The sequence below is a fragment of the Phlebotomus papatasi genome, chromosome 3 (assembly GCF_024763615.1).
Source record: "Phlebotomus papatasi isolate M1 chromosome 3, Ppap_2.1, whole genome shotgun sequence".
Classification (NCBI taxonomy): Eukaryota; Metazoa; Arthropoda; class Insecta; order Diptera; family Psychodidae; genus Phlebotomus; species Phlebotomus papatasi.
The window spans coordinates 39820831-39841829 of NC_077224.1; positions in this window are offsets into that span (position 1 = coordinate 39820831).

A 20999-nucleotide genomic window follows, 5' to 3' on the forward strand; every position below is an offset into this window, starting at 1 on the left:
TGGAGAATTTGCTTTACCAATTTACATAATAAAGTTAGGAGAAATGTTCTAAATTTTTTTGCTAAAAGAATTATGACTCGTGACGCGTTTGAAGACTGTTGATCACCTTCGAAAGAATGCTATTCACTGCAAAAATAATCAAGAAATTCATTTGCATAAAATCACACTTAAACGATGTGCCATCAACAAATCATAGAGTCATTTCAAATTAAAGCACAACAGCATAAAATTCTAATGAAACAGACAATTCTCGCAAGTTTCTTCTTCAGAAATTTATGGGAATATGTTAAAAATGTTCGCCAAGGGGCTTAAACTTGTTATGCACATTGGTTTAGGAGAATTTTTCTGGCATCTTCGATATTATCAAAATGGTTGAGCTTTTATTGGTAATTTACCGACCTTTTCTTTTAAGTTATTGACTAGCGAAAATCGCGAAATTTTGTAAATGACGCTTCAAACAGCCATTAATTTAAGATTAAAATTGAATTAATTAGAGAGTATTGAAAGCAATTTATCACTGAAAGTTGTGGTTCTTACCTAATTAATATTCATGATTTTAGTGCAATATTGTATTCTTAGATTAACGAATATTCATTTAAGAATCTTTGGGTTTATAACCGTTTCAAATTGATTCTGATTGCATTAACAAAAAAGATCCCATTAAAATATCCTGTGGACTTGTACTCAAATTTTGCTATTAATAAAAAGTTGATCTATAGTTATTTAATAATAAATTTGATTCAAGTTTTTGTTTTTTTTTGAAAATTAATTATGTGTGATTCTTACATATTTGCTTTTTTATGGCTCCTGGCACACCTTTAGATCAGGAAAATTTCATGTAATTGAAATTCACAACCTTTTCTTTCTCAAACGATTTGCTTACGGCTTTATCGCATTGTCACTTTATTGCACCCTCCTTTTAAACATCATAGGGGGAGGTGGGGCTACTTTGAGCTGTGGGGCTACATTGTTATACGATTTCTTCGCATGTTTCTAAAGGAAACTGGGTTTTAACATGATGTAATTTGAATAGACAAAATAATTGTGTATCTAAATAAAATAATTGTAAGGACCAGCTTCATTTAGAAATAGGCGAAAAAGTAGTATAACAATCTAGCCCCACAGCTCAAAGTAGCCCCACCTCCCCCTACTTCTTTTATTTTCCAATGTGTTTTAAATTCTATTTAGGCGTCGTAAATATACGCCAATGACTTGATTCATATTTTCTATCGGTTTTACAATGTTAGTAAATTAAAATGCTCTAAAATGATCGTATAACTGGTATGGATTAAGGTTGTGTCAATATAAAATATCAAAGTATATGAATATGCACATTTTTTTTTACCGAATTTCAACTTTGGTGTATCAACCCAGATAATTATTGGACCAATTTAAATCGGTAGTGTAAATCGTTATGAATCCAAAAATTTTCCGAAAGATAATTTGCGTAGAGCTCTATCTTGTGATTCCGTAGCTGGGACGATTTACAATTTCTTCTTCCAACATTTTGTTATTCTAAGGGGGTCCCCTAAATCCAAGGTCAAAAGAAATCGATTTTTTGTCGATAGAATAGCTATTTAAGGTTGTGCTATAAAAGTTTCAAAAACCAAAAATCCAAATTATTTTCGAAGATACAGAGAGGAAATTAAAAGAGCGCCTGGTAGATTTACAAGCGTTCGGATGAACATAAAAAAACTTTGAAGTGTGTTTCTTCTAGGGGAGACCGGGGAGGTTTGGGACAGGGGTAGTATGGGACAAGGCGATTTTTTCAATTAATTTTTGAAATAAATGGGATTTGACCATTACTGTATCGTAGGCAATATTAAGATGTATCTTGACTAAAAGAATGGATATCCTCGGTTTTATTGTCTGAATTTTATGAACACTTTCCTAAAAATTGATAAAAATTGTATTTTTTGATTTCTCAGTTTTGCTATTTGTATTTTATATCAGCGATATATAATCAAAACTTTTTTATCTCATTAAGTAGCAGTGTAATCTGGGAACATGTTTTTATAAAAGTTTCAGAGATTATACGCTCTTGTTTTTTACATAAAGATTTTAAATACCAGGTGTTTGGGACACCTGAAAGGGTAATCCCCATAAGTATCCTATAGATTACATAAAATTGTAATACACTATCGTGGTTTTTTGGAATAGTGTCTCAAAGTCAAAACATGAAAAAGTGTCCCAAACCTCCCCGGTCTCTCCTACTTCTGATTTTTACGATTTTGTCAAATTTGCAAGAAAGACAGCAGAAAAATACGATTGAAATGAAGTACGGTTTATTCTCTTCAAAATTAAATTCTCTTCCAGTTGAGCCTAAATAGTCTTTTGTTTTTTTTTAATATTTTTTACATTATGTTAAAGTCAATATTTTATGTTAATAATATACAGTAAAAAAACTATTTAAAAAAGTGGTGGCAAAGTGTCCTTTGCTTTGTGAAATGCTCGACGAACTCATGACTTAGATGCCAATCCTCAAAAGTACTTACGCATCATTTACTGTTTTTCGGTTCTCAAACGATAACCCTTTAACGACGAGATACTTTTTGCGGACTGAAAATCAACAATAAAAATTAAACTGGGAAACATAATCAATATCAATGATAAGTCATACATCTAACCTTGGAAAGTCCAACAGAGTCTGATTCGGTGTATTTTGTGCTTCTATGAACGATCGGGACAAAAATAGCCCAAAAATTTAAGTACTTTTTCTGACAATACCAATGAATAATATTTCTCGCTTTAATGAAAAATATTACGTATGAGTATTGTAGTTTATATTTCCAAAAGAGTTTTTCTTAAAAAAAAGTTGGAAGTATAAAAAATAAATAAAATAAATTATGAATTTTAAAATTTAAAAACTCGCCATTTTTGAGCTTAAATATTTACTATATAGCAAATAGCTAGAGACTTGCAAAAAATATTCTAGATTAATTCACCCTTCTACTTTACAATTATGTACAGACATAAGAAAAAAATAACTTTAGGTAGTCAAGAAAAATTATTTTCTTTATGGGACACCGGTGTTCCAATCGTCTTTAAAGGGTTAAACCCAGTTTCTATTGGCAGTTCTTAAAATGCCTTCCTGAAGTTCTTAAAATGCCTAAAATTGTGTTCCTTTGATGATCCTACTTAAAATTCTGTAAAGCTATAAGTATATTTTATTTTAAAGATATTTTGTAAATCTGGTCGTTTCCTTCTCCTGAAAAAAATTACAAAAAACAGCTATTTTTTGTTCTTTTACTCAGGGGAACCCCCTTAAATCCACTCGCACTCTCTCTTGTTTAGAAACAATTTTTATTACATTCACAGAATTATCAGAAACATGAGTAAGCGTTATAAATCTTGATGAGGAACCCTAAATCATTAAGTTTCTATAGAAGTATAAACCTAGAGATTTTCAGCGCATGTCTTAATTAGTAAACTTCTTCTGCACAACATTCGTATACGATTGTGAAAATTAATTCACACTCGCCTGCATGTTCTATAAAAGCAATTAAATAATTTTATAATACGATGAGCGTCTGTTCTTTTATTCTTTCCTCCTCAATTCTTCATTCATCCCTATACATGCAATCAAAGCCAAGAACTGATAAAACCACCATTTGTGAAGATGAGCGTGCTGACTCTTTAAAATAAGTGTTTCATTAAGTTTAGTGCTATTGGGTGAGTTTTCTCGATTTAATAATTCCTGTGGGCATTCACGGTACATGATAATCAATGAGTTCAGCACGCACACCTTTGGCGATTCTAAACCGTGATACTCATCTTGGCAATCTGCAAAGAAAGAAATAGAATATAACGCTGCTCCTGAAAAATTATAATTATCTTTCTTATGCAACCCAAGACTGGGTGCCACTCTTGACAGTCTCTTCGGACTTTTAATCAACTTGTCTAAATCACCTGGATTTTGCTGAGAAAATTATTGTTATTTTGTATTGAATGGAAAGCCCTTCTATTGCAGCATCTCACTGAAGGAAACGTTTAAGTCTTTCGTTTTCAAATGAATACTTTGTGGTATACAAATTATATACAATTTAGATTGAGACGACAGAAGAATGATTTTAAACTCTGATGACTTTGTCCACGAAATTTTCTAAATATAGGAATATTTGATAAGGAAATATACGCAAAAGAGGTCAAATTCAATATAATTCTTGGATTTTTTCATCAGCTGCGTGGATAGAAAATTGAGAAACGTTGAGATAAAATTAAAAAGAATGATATACAAAGAGATTGGACTTTGCAAAAAGCCTGAATTATATAATAAGTTTCCTTCAGCATCAGTTGAAGTTTCGTACAGTAAGAAAAAAAAACATACGGAGAAGTTAAATAAATTTATTAAGAGCTGTAACTGACAAGTTATATGGCTTTTACAGTGTTCTCAGTTTACTGATAAATCAATAACTTACAATGTTGCTGTTCTTGCAAAACAAACCATCGCGTCGGGGCAATAATAAATATTATTTTCTAATCAATGAAGCCACATCTCTTATAATGTATTTTTACATAAATTTCTTCGATGTGGGAAATTCAATAGGGAATTGGAATTTGAGGTATTAGCATATTCTTCCAGTTTTAAAATAGACGTAATATATACTCATGCAATACCCCACTGATTCAGTTTATTTGTGGCTTTTTCGTTTCCAGACAAATTAAACGGTGTTTCTTGCAAGGTCAGGATTGGCAAAGCATGAACAGAAAACATCTTATTGCACTATACCTGATTTTTCTTTTACTTTTAAAATGAACCAGTACCAATAAAACGCCATCATAGTGGATCTTCATTTACAATTATAACTTGTAGAATATTTTTACTCTTGTGTGTCTCTTCTTTTCGTGTCTTTTGCGTGATTTCAGTTTCTCGATCAAAACACCATAAACTCGAATAATTATTTATTGAGACTGGATGGAGAGAGGAGAACTCCGTGGAATCCAATAAAGAGAGGTGACTATTTTAAATATGTGCTTTATTATATACGTCAATAAATGTCGATGACCGGTTAATTGGCTCGTGGCTTTGGCAAAAGCCAAAAGGAGTTTTTCAGCAAGAAAAAAAAAAGAAGTCGATGCTGGCGAAAAAATTTGTGACTTGTCACTCATAATAAGTTTGAAACGAAAACTATATGTAAATTGCTTATTAATCTCCTTGCAAGCATGAATATAGTTTTAAATCACAAACCAGAATCAAGATAATCCTGTCGTGAGTCGGTGTGCAAAGAACTTTAAGTAGTACAACATTCGCATTTTACAGTTTTTGAGTGCCATTGATAGTAATTATTTATTTTATCTTGCTTTCAGCTCATCATTTATCTCCCTGAATGTTTTTTTCTTCAAATTATTACTTCACTGAAAGTATTTAAAAAAAGGATTTATAAATAATTTTGCATTTTGGTTAGCGATATTTTTGTTACCATTATAGGGGAGGATGGGACAGTTATTCGCTGGTAGAATTATTTTTAAAGACGTACCCTTCAATTGTGAGATAAACTAATGCTGTTTTTTTTTAATCTGCCTAACCCACGTAACCCCTTAATTCCCTTAATGAATCTGACCTATCCATGGCAATATATTTTAATAGCTAGTTTTAAGTCACACATTTCTTAAAAAAGTATTAAAAGGTCAGATTCACTAAAGGAACACGGAAAAAACATAAAGTGTTCGAAAATAGAGGGCGTGCTGTGCGAAACCGAAAGTCTTCCCCTAGTGCTAACCACACATGCAATTGGCACGTCTAAAGTTGCTTAAGATACACTTTTACCAATATCCTGTCCAGTGATCAACATTCTATTTCTAAAATTCTCGATAGTCTAATCTAACAACTTCTCAATTGCTTACATAATAACTTATTTTCAAAATTTTTAATGAAATAATTGTGAATAATTCACGATTCTTTACCCCCAAAATTCAACTCACAATCGAATTTTCAAGTATTGCGAGTTGCAAGTACCTCGAGGTCCCCCGTAAAGAATCTCAGCTACTATAAGCTTATCTGGGCTTATCACTGGTTATCTGGGCTTATTACTGCGCTTATTATTGGCCGCGGTCCTATAGTACTCACTCACAAATTCATATTATTTATTCTCATATTATATCCACTCCTAGCTGAAGTCTGACGATTAGTTAATTTTTTCCTTCTGCATATCGAGGACATACAAAAAACATGTGGTCTAAATCTTCACTAATAACACACGTGTCACATAAAGGATTGTCGACACAGTTGATTCTAAAACAAGTGGGCTTTACATTTTTAGTGTGACCGGACAACAAATGACAAAATTTTACAATACTACCCCTGTCCAAATCGGTAAACTTACGCTTATCACTATCATTCCACATAGAGTAAGTGTACCAAATTTCGGCATAGTTGTATGCAATCGCCAAAGTCTCAAGTTTGAAATGTAATATTTTTAATACACATTGGATTTTTTTATTCCTTCGTCTGAAGGAGTGTTGCTTGGAACCTTGTAAACAGTTTATCATCTTTATTTACTCTAATATCATTCTTAAAACATTTTAAAATGAATAAAAATGTAGACATAGCTTTCGTGCCCTATTTCGACCATCTTCATTCTCATAGTTCCTTCGGGAATTTTTCCAATGTTTTTTCTCATCATTTCGTTTGTCGAAGCTACATTTTTTGTTATTCTTTTGCATTATATTGGATGAGATCATATATTCTGTCACTAGAAGAGGTTGAAAGTTTGGAGTGGTATATCTCAGCTCCTGATGAACATAATTGGATGAGTGAACTATTGTTGAAAAGCTTGGTTCATAAGCTTTTAGAATCTGGTATACTTAATCTGCTATGGATAAACCATGGTCATCCAGAACCATTTATGTCGAGGAAGACACATTTTGCAACGTCTTTTTTGGCCATCTACTTCTGGGACCAGGAGTGACCCACTTTTCTCGCACAAGGGCTATTTGTTAGAGCAACTCAAAGGGTATAATTTGTAGAAGAAACTTTTTTCTTGGACATGTTACTTTTTTTTATTCATCGACTTTTGCAAGAATTTTGAAGTGTTAAACGCAAGGAAAAAATTACAGAAATCCTAAAAGAGTGGTTTCTGGAGGGGAAGGATAGACGTGGGGATGAAATTGATGTGATATTTGGATTCCTTGGATCAACTTATGGGGGAGTACTTAGAACATTCCAAGTCGATATCTTCATTAGTTTTTCCAGAAAATGAGATAGAAGGATTTCTGTCATTTTTTTCTATGCGTGTAAAATGTTAAAATTCTTGCAAAAGTGGATGAATAAAAAAAAGTAAGATGTCCAAAAAAAAGTTTCTTCCACAAATTGTACCTTTTGAGTTCCTCCAACAAACAGTCCATGTGCGAGAAAAGTGGGTCACTCCTGGTCCCAGGTAGATGGCCAAAAAAGACGTTGCAAAATGTGTCTTCCTCGACATAAATGGTTCTGGATGACCATGGTTTATCCATAGCAGATTAAGTATACCAGATTCTAAAAGCTTATGAACCAAGCTTTTCAACAATAGTTCACTCATCCAATTATGTTCATCAGGAGCTGAGATATACCACTCCAAACTTTCAACCTCTTCTAGTGACAGAATATATGATCTCATCCACATAGAAATTCGAGGTACAAAAAAGGTGGCCGGAATTGCAAGTTGGCCGGAATTTGGCACACTTACCCTATCTTGCCATTACTCGCACCGCACATGTCACTTTTTAGCTTACTGTAGTAGTCATCAGGAGTACTTTTAGTACTAAGCCTATCCATGATTATCGTCGAATTTTGTTTTGCGCAATTTCTGTGAGTGTTTTGAGTCTTGTTGGAACTTTTAGTATCTCTCTTAGCAAAATTGTTCTATGCCAACGTCTTCAGATGTCCTTCCAGGATAAATTTACAATACAATTATGTTAAATATAAGGGTGGTGCGACTATATAAGTAAGTTATACTAACCTCAATTGGTTAAAGTTCAATTGGCGCACCCCTGTATATTATTAATTGTTCTATTCAAATGACTTAAATTCGCTATATAGATATAGATAGTGAAAAAAGTTAATAAAAGTAATTTAGGCGTTATTACCGTTGATTGACTAAATTCCGCTTATTTTGAAGATTTGTAGTGAAAAGTACCTATATGACTATTTTATTGCATTTAGTACGAAGAGTATGAATGAATGCCGTAGCCGTAGATTAACAACTTCTGGGCTTCACTATTTACTGTTGGTATCTTGCCTACCAATTCATAAGAATTCATAAAGTCTTCTAACTAAAATCAACTTATACAGCCCTATTTCATAATTCAAATTGTACTGGAGCATGAATTTATAAATAAATATATCAGTGAATAAAAAAAAAACAAGTGTTATAAATAAAGTACTGATTTTTTGTATGTAATTTGAAATGATTATTTAGAATTAAGGGGTGTATAATAGTCGAAAGTATACACACGCAAAAACAACTTAAAAATTAGTCATGTTTTATGATTTTCAGTATCTATTAAAATTTGCACAAAAGACAAAAAAAGCTTAAGTTCTGTGAGAACTGTTCAAAGCATTGTACAATGTTGTATATCAAAAGAAACTCTTTTTTTTACTCATTCAGAGTTCATCAACTTCTTGCTTCAATAATTAAGCAAATTTGATGTTTTTGTCAGAATGTTTCTTTTATAGTACATTTTCTAAGAATTATGGAACAATAATAAATTTATATTCTTTGAAAAAAAAGGAAGAAAAAAGAGAAGCACTTTGTGAGAATAGTTTTCAAAGAGTTACATTTTACATCCAACTCTGTGTTATTTCCATGCAATTAGATATTGAAATGTTATCCATTTCATGATTCTTTTCGCATCGACATAAATCCAATGTGTTGCATTGTATTCTGCTATAATACTTTTTATATTTTTTTTCTACTGGTTCGAAGCTAAAAGACATCCAGTTTAACGAGCTTGTGTTTAAGTTCAATGTTTGAACTTGACAATCAAGGGGAGAATGGCATAAGAAGAAGTCAAAGAGGACTTAGAAGAACTAAAGAGTTGTCTATTGGCTGAAATTTTAGTCATCGTGTATTCAAGCGGAATAGCGTAGATTGTAGAATATTGGCAGAAGCAACATTAGTATAATTATTTAGTAGAAAAGAAGACGAACATGTTTCTCTCCAAAGAATACAAACTATTCAATCAAAGTGGATGTTTATGTAGAATTTCCGGTTATTTCTAATAGTACATACAACATAATTTATTGATTTTCAATGTGTTGTGCAACATATAATTCTGTCATTGCAATCAAACTTGAACAATTAGCTGTTTTTGCCACTGTCAAGTTGTTCTTAGGCAGAAAAGAGGGGTTCTATAAGTGCACGATAAATTCTAAGCTCTGACTTTTGCGGGGCAAGATGAGTGCTAACAGATGTTCCAAGTCACTTAATACAACAAAAATTGAATAAATGCGCAGCAGATCGAATGTATCAAGTGAAATGGAATTAAATTAAAGTGCGTAAAATTACAAAACAATTATCAATTCAATCAATCACTTACTGCAAATTTTGCAATCAATTTTTCTTCACCTAACGGCACTCATCATTTTTGATTGGATTAATAAACTCGAGGACGTTGGACGAAGAGATAGGAATGTGGTTGAGCTGAAAAAAAAGACCGTGATGGCCCATGAGTAAACATCATATTTCAATTTATTAGATGAGCGTAGATTCATTTAGAAAAGTTGTCAAGTGGGAAGCATGAATCTGAATCTTTTTTTTTGTATTTGATCTGTTTGTAATTCTTCTACACTCAAGTCTAATCTGATTATCGGATCAAAATTTACCGAAATAATATTTCTTAGGCAGAAAGTGGTGGATGATAAAAAAGAGGTTAAGGAAAACACCACGCATTTCTTCTTATTTGAACTCCAATTCGACAGTTTTGCTTAGCATTGCCAAAAAAATTATTATTTTTTGTTTGCAAAATTTATATATCATCAAATTTATTCGGTCAATAGATCAGTTGATCATGATGAGATGCTCCACGTGAAAGAGATTACAAAAGACATGTTTTATTTGGAAAGGATATGCTCATCAGTAAGATAAGAAACAACAATTGTTAAAGTAAGAGTAGGTCGATTTAACTATATCGAACTTTGCAAAAATCAATCATTTTTAAGGAATTGCGAAATAACTTTTATAAAGAAAGCACATAAAGGAATCTGAACAACCTAAATAAATTATATACTTCGAGTTCTATTAGAGCTATGTTCCAACTTGGTGCTCCTTGGATAATTGAAGAAAACCTTGAAATAAACGGTTTATGTTTTTTTTTGTATTATTTAAATCGAAAATTAAATAGAGAGTGATTAAATGAATATTTTGTTAATTGTCTCAAAATCAAAGATAATAACAGTGATAATCAAGATAATTTTAAAGATTTTTTTAAAGGTAATGGTAATTCTTACAAGTTGTTATTTTAGTATTTTAAAAGAACGAGAGACAAAAAGTGACAAGCCAAGAATCAAAATAAAAGTGACAGAATATTCAAATTTTTATCATTCTTTTCCTTCATAAACCTCATGAAACACCCAAAGTTTTAAAAGATTTGTGCAGAGAATACTGAAAAAATAAGTTTTTTTTGTCTTCTTTTACAGGATGTAGGGGGAACTGGGGCAGTAGTAATCTGGGGTAGTTGTAAACACTGTGATTTTTTTTCATTAATTTTAAGACTCCAGAGGATAAAACCCATAAGCATTCATAGATACCATGGGGATGTATGTCCACAGATAAATTGGTCAATAAAATCCTAATATACTTTAAAAATAAAAATCATTTTCCTGAAAATGTTGATATTTCGATTATTTTGATCATTTGGATTTCCACCTGGAAATTAAAAATTGTGTAAAATAATCGAAATGTAGCAATACCAGTTCTTTCCTATATCTTTTAGGATTATATTAATGCATTTACTAGAGAAATTGAGATTCTCATTATTTCAAAAGAATTAATAATTGGTCAGAAAACAGCATTTAGGGTAGATGTAATCAGGCAATTTCAATTTCACAAAATGAGTAGGTAAAAGAGCGGGAAATTGACCTTCATGCGAAATATCTATAATTCATAGATTACGAAAAAAATTGGTGGCGCTGTGTTCAATAAAAAGTCACATGATGTGAAAATATGGGGAAACTCTATTGAAAAGTGTCTTTGATATGCATGCTTTTACTTTTTTTGCTATTTTAATTATTCTTTGTAAAAAGTGTCGTGATTTTTTGAAAAATATGCAGTCTTTTTATATCTCTTAAGTAATTAAAATAATCGAAAGTGGTGCAAAGTTAATTTCAAGGGTGGAAAAAAGGTGTTTACTTCCTCCCCAGAAAGTGGTTACTTCTACCCCAGGTATTTTGTGAAAAGAGAAAAATGCACAGGGACACAAATTTTATTTTTATGGAAAACTCAATTGTTTTCCAGCATCCGCATTACCCTCGACGAATTGCCTATACCCAAGGGTAAAACATGAGCTAAGAAATATTTTCCAAAAAATCACGGTGTCCTTGGAAAATCACCTCAAATTCGCATGTATCGAAAATGATTACATGTGCCCCAGTCTCCCCTACAAAAGATGATCCATATTTATTATTTTTCAAAATTTTATATGTTATGTGATTGTTTTCATAATATTTTAGATTTAATGAAACTCGTTGATCGTTTTAGACTTTCCCTCTGGCGATTCTTTAATAAAAGGGGTCGAAAAGCATCCCAGGCATTACTGAGTGCTCAAACTCGTGACTTAGATGCTATACCTCAAAAATACTTTCGCATCATTGACCGCTTACTGGTTCTCAACTTATTTGAACTGATTCATTAATCATAAGATCACCCAAAATGGCTTCTTAGGAGTAATACAATTAATTTTATGATAAAAATTATTTACTCGTTATGAATCGGTAATTAACTGGTTTTATTAGAACCGCTTCAGACGTATTAAAAATTCCAAGTCTTTTCCAAAGAGCCCAAACATGGCCCAATTCGGTTAATAAATGTGCTTTCTAGAACCTTTTAAACCTTTGACCTTGAAAAACCGTTATTAGGAATGATTCAACGTATTCGTATAAGAACGAAGATCTGAAGGGAATATTATGAAAGCTAACGGACGTGAATCCTCTCATTCCCGAACGTCACAGTAAAGTAAGTACTTTCTGTCTATCCTGTAGGGGAAAGTACTCTCTCTCTCTCTTAGAACGTTCATGCCTTCGAATAATGTGAATTTTCTTTTAATTTTCCTAAGAGACTTAGACTTACACATTTCTATTATATATTAGTTGATTTATGATCAATTATTGATAATTCCGTGATAATTTAGTGTAAATCTCTTACGAAAAGCGAAAGAAATTCACATTATTCGAAGGCATGAACGTTCGAAGGGAGAGCACCTTCCTCTACGCAAAGACAGAGCGCAATTCAAAACGAGTGTATCAGGAAGGTAAACAAGATTAAATATGCAAAACTCGAAGTGTTTGTTTACCTGAAAAAAGCCATCACCCCAATAACAAGACCTAATGAGGATGAATCATGAATTTGGTACCTTGCCCAGAATCGAGAAATATTCTAAAACGCTTTCTATTTTATCAGCCAATTTCTCTTCTTTGTAAAAATGGTGACTTAACATAAAAACTTGATGATTGTACAAACTTCTTCTTCGTCTTCCTCGCTTTAAAGTGTTAGGCCGGATGCTTTGACAACGTCCACACAGCCTGGTACAAAATTCACTAATTTTGCTTACATTTTTTGATATATTAGCTATGCTATAAAACCCATAAAATAGGGTTGCCATATAAGGAAGAGAGATTTTGACAAGCTCTTAATCCAGGCTTGACCATAAGAAATAATATTTAATCCTGATTTTACTTTAACTCTAGAGTAGAGTTAATATATGGTGCAATTTTAATTATTCCTCGGTTCAGCATTCAGCTGTTATAGCGCTATGAAAAATCTATGAATGTAGAACGTAGGTACAGTAGACTGTCGCTAATTAAATTCGAAAAAAGTTTGTTGACATTTTTCAAGTTTGATTATTACAGTAGACTCTCTCAAATTCGGGCATATGGGACCGAAATGTCAGCTGATTTGGACAGAAATTCGGGCGATAAAGTTTTTGAAATGCAACGATTTTTTATTCATGTGCATATAGATATTGAGTTTACACACTCATATATAACATAAATTGCATGAAAATCCCTCAATAATGCAAAATCACATCAAAACTAAGACAAACCATGCCAAATTTGAGCATATTTGATTCATTTGATAATCATTATCAAACTTGAAAAATGACAACAAACTTTTTTTAAATGTAACCGCTGCCCGAATTAAAAAGTAGCCCGATCTTAAAAGAGCCGAATTTGTGAGAGTCTACTGTATTATCAAATGAACCCAATATGCTCAAATTTGCCATAGTTTATCTGAGTTTTGATGTAATTTTGCATTATTAAGGGATTTTAATGAAATTTGCAATATGAGTATGTAAACTCAATATGTTATGCAGATCAATAAAAATCGTTGTATATCAAAAAGTTTATCGCCCGAATTTCTCTCAAATTCGTGTGACATTTCCGTCCCAAATGCCCAAGTATGAGAGAGTCTACTGTAATACAATGAAATATCAAATAAACCACTTGAAATTATCCTATGTTTTCTAATGAATTTTCACAATAATTCTTTTCAGGGAAAATGATGTATCTTTTAAAGAAATATTGAAAAAACTTGAGTGCTACCACTGCACTGAGAGAAATCCGAAAAAGTAAAAATAACATTCCGGAAATGTTAATTTTACCCTGCAGTATTTATCCGAAATCGGTGTAAATATTACCCATTTTAGGTGTATTGGGGGTTAAAGTTACCCTTTTTCATGTTAATTTTACCCTTAAAAAGGTGTAAAATTAACATTAAAAAATCTTGATATAATTTTACACCTAAAAAGCGTTAAAGTTATGAAGAAAAAAAGTTAATCGCACCCTCTTTTTTTTCTCAGTGACAAGACTCCCGTATTTCGTAGCTTCAAAGCTTTCCCTTAATTTTTCATGGAATAGGATGAAAACTTATAAAGATCTTCTGTAACTTAAACGAAAAAAAAACAAAAATAAGAAAAAAGGAATCCGTTCCACACAAACTAAATTTGTGGCTAAGAGTTGGGCTTCTGTAATATTAGTAATATTAACTGCAAGATTAGAAATAATTTTAGTTGAAGAAATCTCCTTGTGCATCTTCTTTGCCTAACCACAATAAAATCGCGGTAATCATGTTCATAGGTGCAATTTAAAACAATTTTCAATTTTAATTAAATTCAGTCATTTGTGGTGAGTAAAGATGTGAATTTTTTGCTTCCCAAACACCAAGAGCATTTACTACGTAGAATTTAAATTTTGTGCTCTTCATCAAGAGAAGGTGGGAGGTGAGAGAAGATTTTCTTGGTAACAAGAAGCAAAGAAATTGTATAATTTGAAAATACTCAAGTGGCAAATTGCTCAAAACATTGTTTGCTCCTGAAGACAACATTGTGCATTATTGTGATTAAAATCAAAACTGTGTGCAAAAGGCTTGAAGCTCATGGCAGCATAACTCTTGACTTATTCTAAGCGTAGGTTCTATTGAAAAAAAAGCAAGAAGAAGAAATGCTTTGGTGAGACCTTCTTGAACGGGACAAATGCTAGCAGTATACACTCTTCTTCTTTATAAATAAGCAAATATGTACGTTAGTCAATCTGTGAAGTTAGGACGTGAATATCATGCAGATGAGATGCCAATCGACCCCTCAGCAACTATGTAAGGCTTGCCTTCTTGCTGGCCTGACATATAAAATTGTTTTGAGGAACAATACATAAATAATGCATGGGGCACATGCGGACTTGAGTCGATGATAAGTGAATTTTTCATCGAGTAGTCAAAATCGTGGTGAAGGATGGGTTGGGAGGTCAGGAGTTTGAGGCAGAAAGACAGAATAAGAATCCAGTGATTTGGACAAGCCAAATAAAGGAGAGATAGGAACTCGAAAAAGCCCGAAACTCAACTCTTTGGGGGGAATTTATGAAACGGTCATGTCTGAAAATCGTGAGCATTTCCAATTTAGCTATTCATCCATGCCAAAAAGTGAACAACAAGTAGCACAATGGGAACCTCTCTTGTGCCCCTTATGTTCTGGAACTTATGAAAATCGCGACAAAAAATCCGTTTCACAAGTCCTTTGCTTAGATAGCTACCAACGTAGAGCAATAATGAGATTCACAAGTTTAGATCATTATAGGAATCAATAGAAGGGACTTGTTGCGATGTTTTAAAATTGCAATAGATATAGGAACTTTCTTTGTTCTCGCCACACGACATTACCCATCAAAAGAACCCTATAGTGAAGAAATGGTGAGACTGATTTCAATTAAAAATTCTTCAATATTTATTCTTCATTCACACTGCATCATTAGTCATTCAATCCGCTGTGGGATAAAGGGAAAGAATCTCTGGTGGATTTTTCTCATCTCAGAAAAAAAAACTTTTCTTATTTACTGCCACAATTTAGCATGGATTTCTCACAGGAGTATTGTCTGTCAGAATCACTGTTGAAGAAATTCAAATTATTAATTAAATTTTAAGTGCAGACACCTGTACGGTAATAAAAGAGTGAAAAAAGAAGCAACAGTTTATGCATTGAAAATTAACGTAGAGATAAGAAAGAAAAATTCTTCAGGGGGCATACTATACATAATTTTCTATACTTTCTAGACATTAACAGCCTCTTAATACTTAACAAGCAATTCAAATTGTAAACCGCAGGGCAATTTTTTATAACTAGGGAGGGTGGGAGAGTTGTGCAAGTAGCTGGAGATTTTTTTTTAAGACTCATTCGCTAAACGTTTATGAACTATGTTCAAGTTAACTAAGTTATGCTAGTTTCTCATTTGGATATTGGTACAATAGAATAAGAAGAACCTGTTCAAAAGTGAACATTTGTTAGTAATTTCTATAAAATATTAAAATTTTGTTAATGTACCTAACAAAATGCAAGTGATATAACATTTTTTCATTACTTTATCTTTTCCTATAAAGGTAGATGTTCAAATTCGTCATCCGAGGATTCTTTTCGTGATTCTTTGTCTAAGATCATACGCCTCTTTTAGTTTCCCCAGCAGACAGGACTTTTAGGGTGGTTCACGGTTTAGTGTTCTCTAAGGATTTTTCGTAAACATAAAGATGCCGATACCAAAATTCATGAAATTTGATGAAATTGATCGATTTTGCAAAAAAACTAATTGCAACTATGGTTATTATTATTACCGTTTTTATTAAGCCTTTAAGGACGAGGTCTTCAAAAATTAGGAGTGAAAAAAAAATTAGTTTTCTGACTTCTTAGACCAAAACCTAACTTAATGGGAAACTGGGGCACCACCAAACACGGGGTACCATCAAACACTGCGATTTTTTAATCGGATATTCGACTTCAGAGGATAAGACCTATAGGAATTTATAGGCACTATAGGGATGCTTGTCCACTGAAGGAATGGTCGAGATAGTCCAAGTAGTTTAGAAATAAAAATTAGTGTTTGGTGGCATCCCGTGTTTGGTGGTGCCCCAGTTTCCCCTATAGAAGGCCCCAGGAATTAGGATACTCGTGTCCTTATCGTACTTAATGGGTTATCCATATGGATTTGCTATTCTAATTAACGAAATACATGGTTCCTGGCGATGCAACATCTAGATCCAGATGACATCAGGATGTCATTTCAAATGAGTGGAATCTTGAAGTTGTCATGGATTTCAGTTATCTCGAATCGGTGCGGATGAGGGGTATCGAAATTAAGATAGAGGTTAACCAGAGGTTTGCAACGGAAGTAGAAGCTACTTTGCATTCGTTGATATTTCGATTAAGAAACATTTAGCAGTAAACAAAGATCAAGATATACAGATCCATACTGAAGCTAGTTATTACGTATGGTTTAGAAAGAGTAGGGGAGACTGGGGCAAAAAGTCACAAATCCTTTTGTTAAAAACGACCACTTGGGGTAAAAAGTAACAAAAGCTATGGAGCAAAAAGTAACAAAAACCGAAACAATTTGTGATGTCCCACGGTGAAAAGAAACGTTAATGCTATGTATCCCCGCTTGTTGTTTGCATTGGTCAAACGATTTGCAGTCTTTTGTGTGTTTTTTGTAAAATAGCTTGAAATGCGCTTTTCTCGCTCAGATAGAGAAAACGGTGTTTTACAAAGGTGTAGAAGAATAAATTTCCTATGAAAATATGTAATCTAGGTATTTTACTTAAATTTACGGAATCCCGTAATAAAGCGAATCAAAATGTGATAATATCTTATGTCTGATACTATTTGCCCCAGTATTTTTGAGAATGATCACAAAATTACATTTTAGAAAACGGCTCGATAAATATATTTCCTTACAAAATAGAAGAAAATGACTTTCACAGAGTTGTAGAGCGGTAAATTTCCTATAAAACTGTGCGAATTGGAAATTTCGGAGGTGCACGGGTAGCTTGTGAAAAAATAAAATATCCGTTTTGTGAGTTTTTGCCCCAGTCTCCCCTACTGTTGACCCGCACAGAAGAATGAAAGCTGCTGATGTGCGGTGTGTCTTACGACAGATCTACGGGTCTTTTCATGAGGCAGATAAAGGGGAATTCAGAATAAGGATAAACCATGAACTGAAGAGGCTTTAGGGGGAAGTAGGGCACCTTTGGAATTAGGATTTTTCACCTATTTTTAAATAAAATTGAGCCTTACCGTAATATAATTTACATAAACAGATTGATAAGCTAAATTACTTTGTGATATGGCTCAGTTTAACTTTAACATAGGAGAAAAATCCCAATTTCAAAGGTGCCCCACTTCCCCATATATGAATGTTAACATTTCGGCTTTTATCTGAACAAGGAGACCGATGTGACTCGGTCACATTTGCCGTATGTTAGAGAAAACAATGTTCAGGAAACTTCAAGAGAGAAATCCGCAGGGAACGAGGAAGGAGGGGTTGTCCTCGTACGAGCTGGAACTGGAAGAACATAGCGGGTGATGTCCTTAAAATCTTGGAGCTGTTGCGACGCTGGCTTTAGATAGGTCCTGTACATGTTGAGGTTATGCTTAGAATCAACTTTGTAAGGGCATTGACAGACATGAGGATTAGCCGAGAGACGGCTTAGCGTAATTATATTAGAAATAATGGTTAAATTGCATTTCCATCATTTTCCACTAAGTCGCGTCTCGGCTTAAGTCGTAAGTGTGTCTAGGGCATAAGATTCCTTGTACGATTTACAATTTGATTTATTATATACAGAAAAAAAACATTTTGTAAAATTGTTTTATATGTTTACGAACATTTGCGAACAAATGTTTGTAAAAAAAAGTACAAACTTTTACTTGTTTGTGGATTATACGATTTACGAGGATTTCGTAAGTCCTCAATGGGAATTCACAAACATTTACGAATAACTTAACGAGATATTTTTTTTCTTTGTATACAGAAAATATCATTTTTCCATTAAGAAAATTTAATTAGGAATGCAATTTAATTAAACTTTATAGTTTCTTAATGAACTACAATATTACAACTTTAATTGGGACATATGAATACACGAATCTTTAATGAAAGCAATCTTCAAATAAAGGAAAAGTGATAAAGAGTAAACTGCGAAAAAAACAGAAGCTGAAATTGAAAAAAAAATTGGTTTGAAAATTGTTTCAAGAATAAGCGAAAAAATGAATAATTAGTGATAGAAGAAGCAGGAACCAGATATCCTGGTGGAGGCTTCAAAATTTGAAGACGTCGTAAAGTGCTCGAGGCTTGGGTTGAGGTAAGAAAAATAATTATCTTCAAGTCTTTTGTATCATTTCAAGCCAATAGTTTTTGACCTCAGTAGTGAGAGGGATCCCTAAACCCACATTATTTGTGTAAACTTTAGGATTTATTAAGTTTTCACCTCGCTGACTAAATAGATTATTGTTGAAATGAGTAAACCGTTATATCCTAAATTAAATTTCGCAATATCATGGTATATCACAGAACTAATTAAGATAGAATCTTGAGATATCCCATAGCAGTGTCTTTAAGATGAGGATCACATCATCATCCAAGGCATCAGACCTTTGAGATATGTTCTAATACCCTCCCCAAGTCAAATTCTGACAGTCTTCCATGGTTGAAGCTCTACACATTTTCACCAAGTGCGTGTGTGATGAGCTAATTATGAGATTGCGCACATATTGTGTTATATATTGTACAAATATAATTGTGTATTTTTTCTTGCTATTAACACAGCTTGTCTAATTAGATCGTCTTGCTCATAGATATAACAAGATTAAAGAAAATATGGCATACAGAACAAACTCGGTGAATTGTAACAGTACTGTTTTATGATTTCTTCTTCTTTTGAGCCGTCTTCTCCTAGAGATCAGTGAAAAGGGTTGAATTGCATTTCTCATCACTAAGATTTTCCACAAAAGGTCGAACAATGTCAAGATTAACTTTATTTTTTTTTTACTTCTTTTATTTCATGCAATTATAAAATATTCCCTTTAAAGGCAATTTCTTTGGTTTTTTTTCTCTGTGTAAAGTATATTATTTATACGCTGAGATATAACATCGCATAGCAATACCTAGTATTGCTTTATACTTTTTGCGATAGTACTTCATTCGCGAAAGGTGATGCAGTAATTTCTTAGCTCGCAGTTATTCTGTCACATAAGATGATCAAGCCTGTAAGCGTCATTCCATGCATTTTTGCATCGATAAGTAGATTAAGATTACTTCATAAGCTAGTCTTGGATGGATACTAAATGATCGGTCAATAATTAGTGAAGGTGAAGGCATTAGCAGTTCAAGAGGAAGGAGTTTTTCTCTTATTACATTGACGTCTTCAGTGTATTTTCTTTCATTTATTCTCCATGTAACACGCTTGATTTACTGCATTCTCGTGAATTATCTTGGGGTTTACTACAATAAAAAAAAGAAACACCTGGTACATGGAAAACATTAAAAAGCAGCAATGTGTCACCCAAAGACGGAAATTGTCTACAAGCCCCACGCCAACCCTCTCTTGCTCTTAAGAGCTTAATAAAAGCAACACTGCTTGATTGCTCTCTAAATTTTCCTTACTTTGACCTTCCGCTTGAATCTTACATGTATCAAATTTAACACGATTTTCTCATTGTGTCATCTTATTGAAAAATTTTCAGTTATTCTGTATTTCAAAATGAACCGCACTTTTACTTTATAATTTCATCTTACAAGCCTTTCCGAACGGCAATAAATCTCCACAATTTGCCAAACGTTAATTGTGTTCTTAACCCAATATTGACTTATTGTTAGGAAAGAAATTTATGAACGACAGTACTTTATTTATCGTGTCAATAAAATAGGAGCAACTTTTTTTTGGATCTGTTCTTTATTTTTCCGTACAACAGGTGATTCATGTCTTTCACTTTATCAGTGGCGCACGTTATTATTTGCTGGAGCTGCTGGTTGGCGGTGTACTCTTGTTTTCAGATAATAAACGGTAGGATTTGTTTACTTATACCACATAGTAATGGTTATAAATTTAAAATTTCCCACTCTTTGCGGAGAATTTATCAAATAGAGAGTATTTGCTCGAGATAAGGCTTGAAATAATGTCGATATTTCAATTATAAGACATTCAGTACATTAATAAAATTGGAAAGATAATCCTCAATATGTTTATGCATAAAAAAAAACAGGTGGCAAAACGTTTCAGGCTTTGTGAAGTGTTCAAACTCGAATTGAACCGATTCATAAATCACTCAAAAGATCACATAAAATAGTTTTAAAAATATTAAAATAGATTTTAGGATTAAGATTAGTAAAATTAGTAAGATTAAGATTGAATCGGTTCTTTACCGATTCAGAACCGATTGTAATTGGTTCAACATTGTCAGAATTTCAAGACCTTTCCAACAAGCTCAAACATGATACCATTCGATTGAGAAATACGCTCTCTAGACCTCTAATAGAGCCTTTTTAACATTTG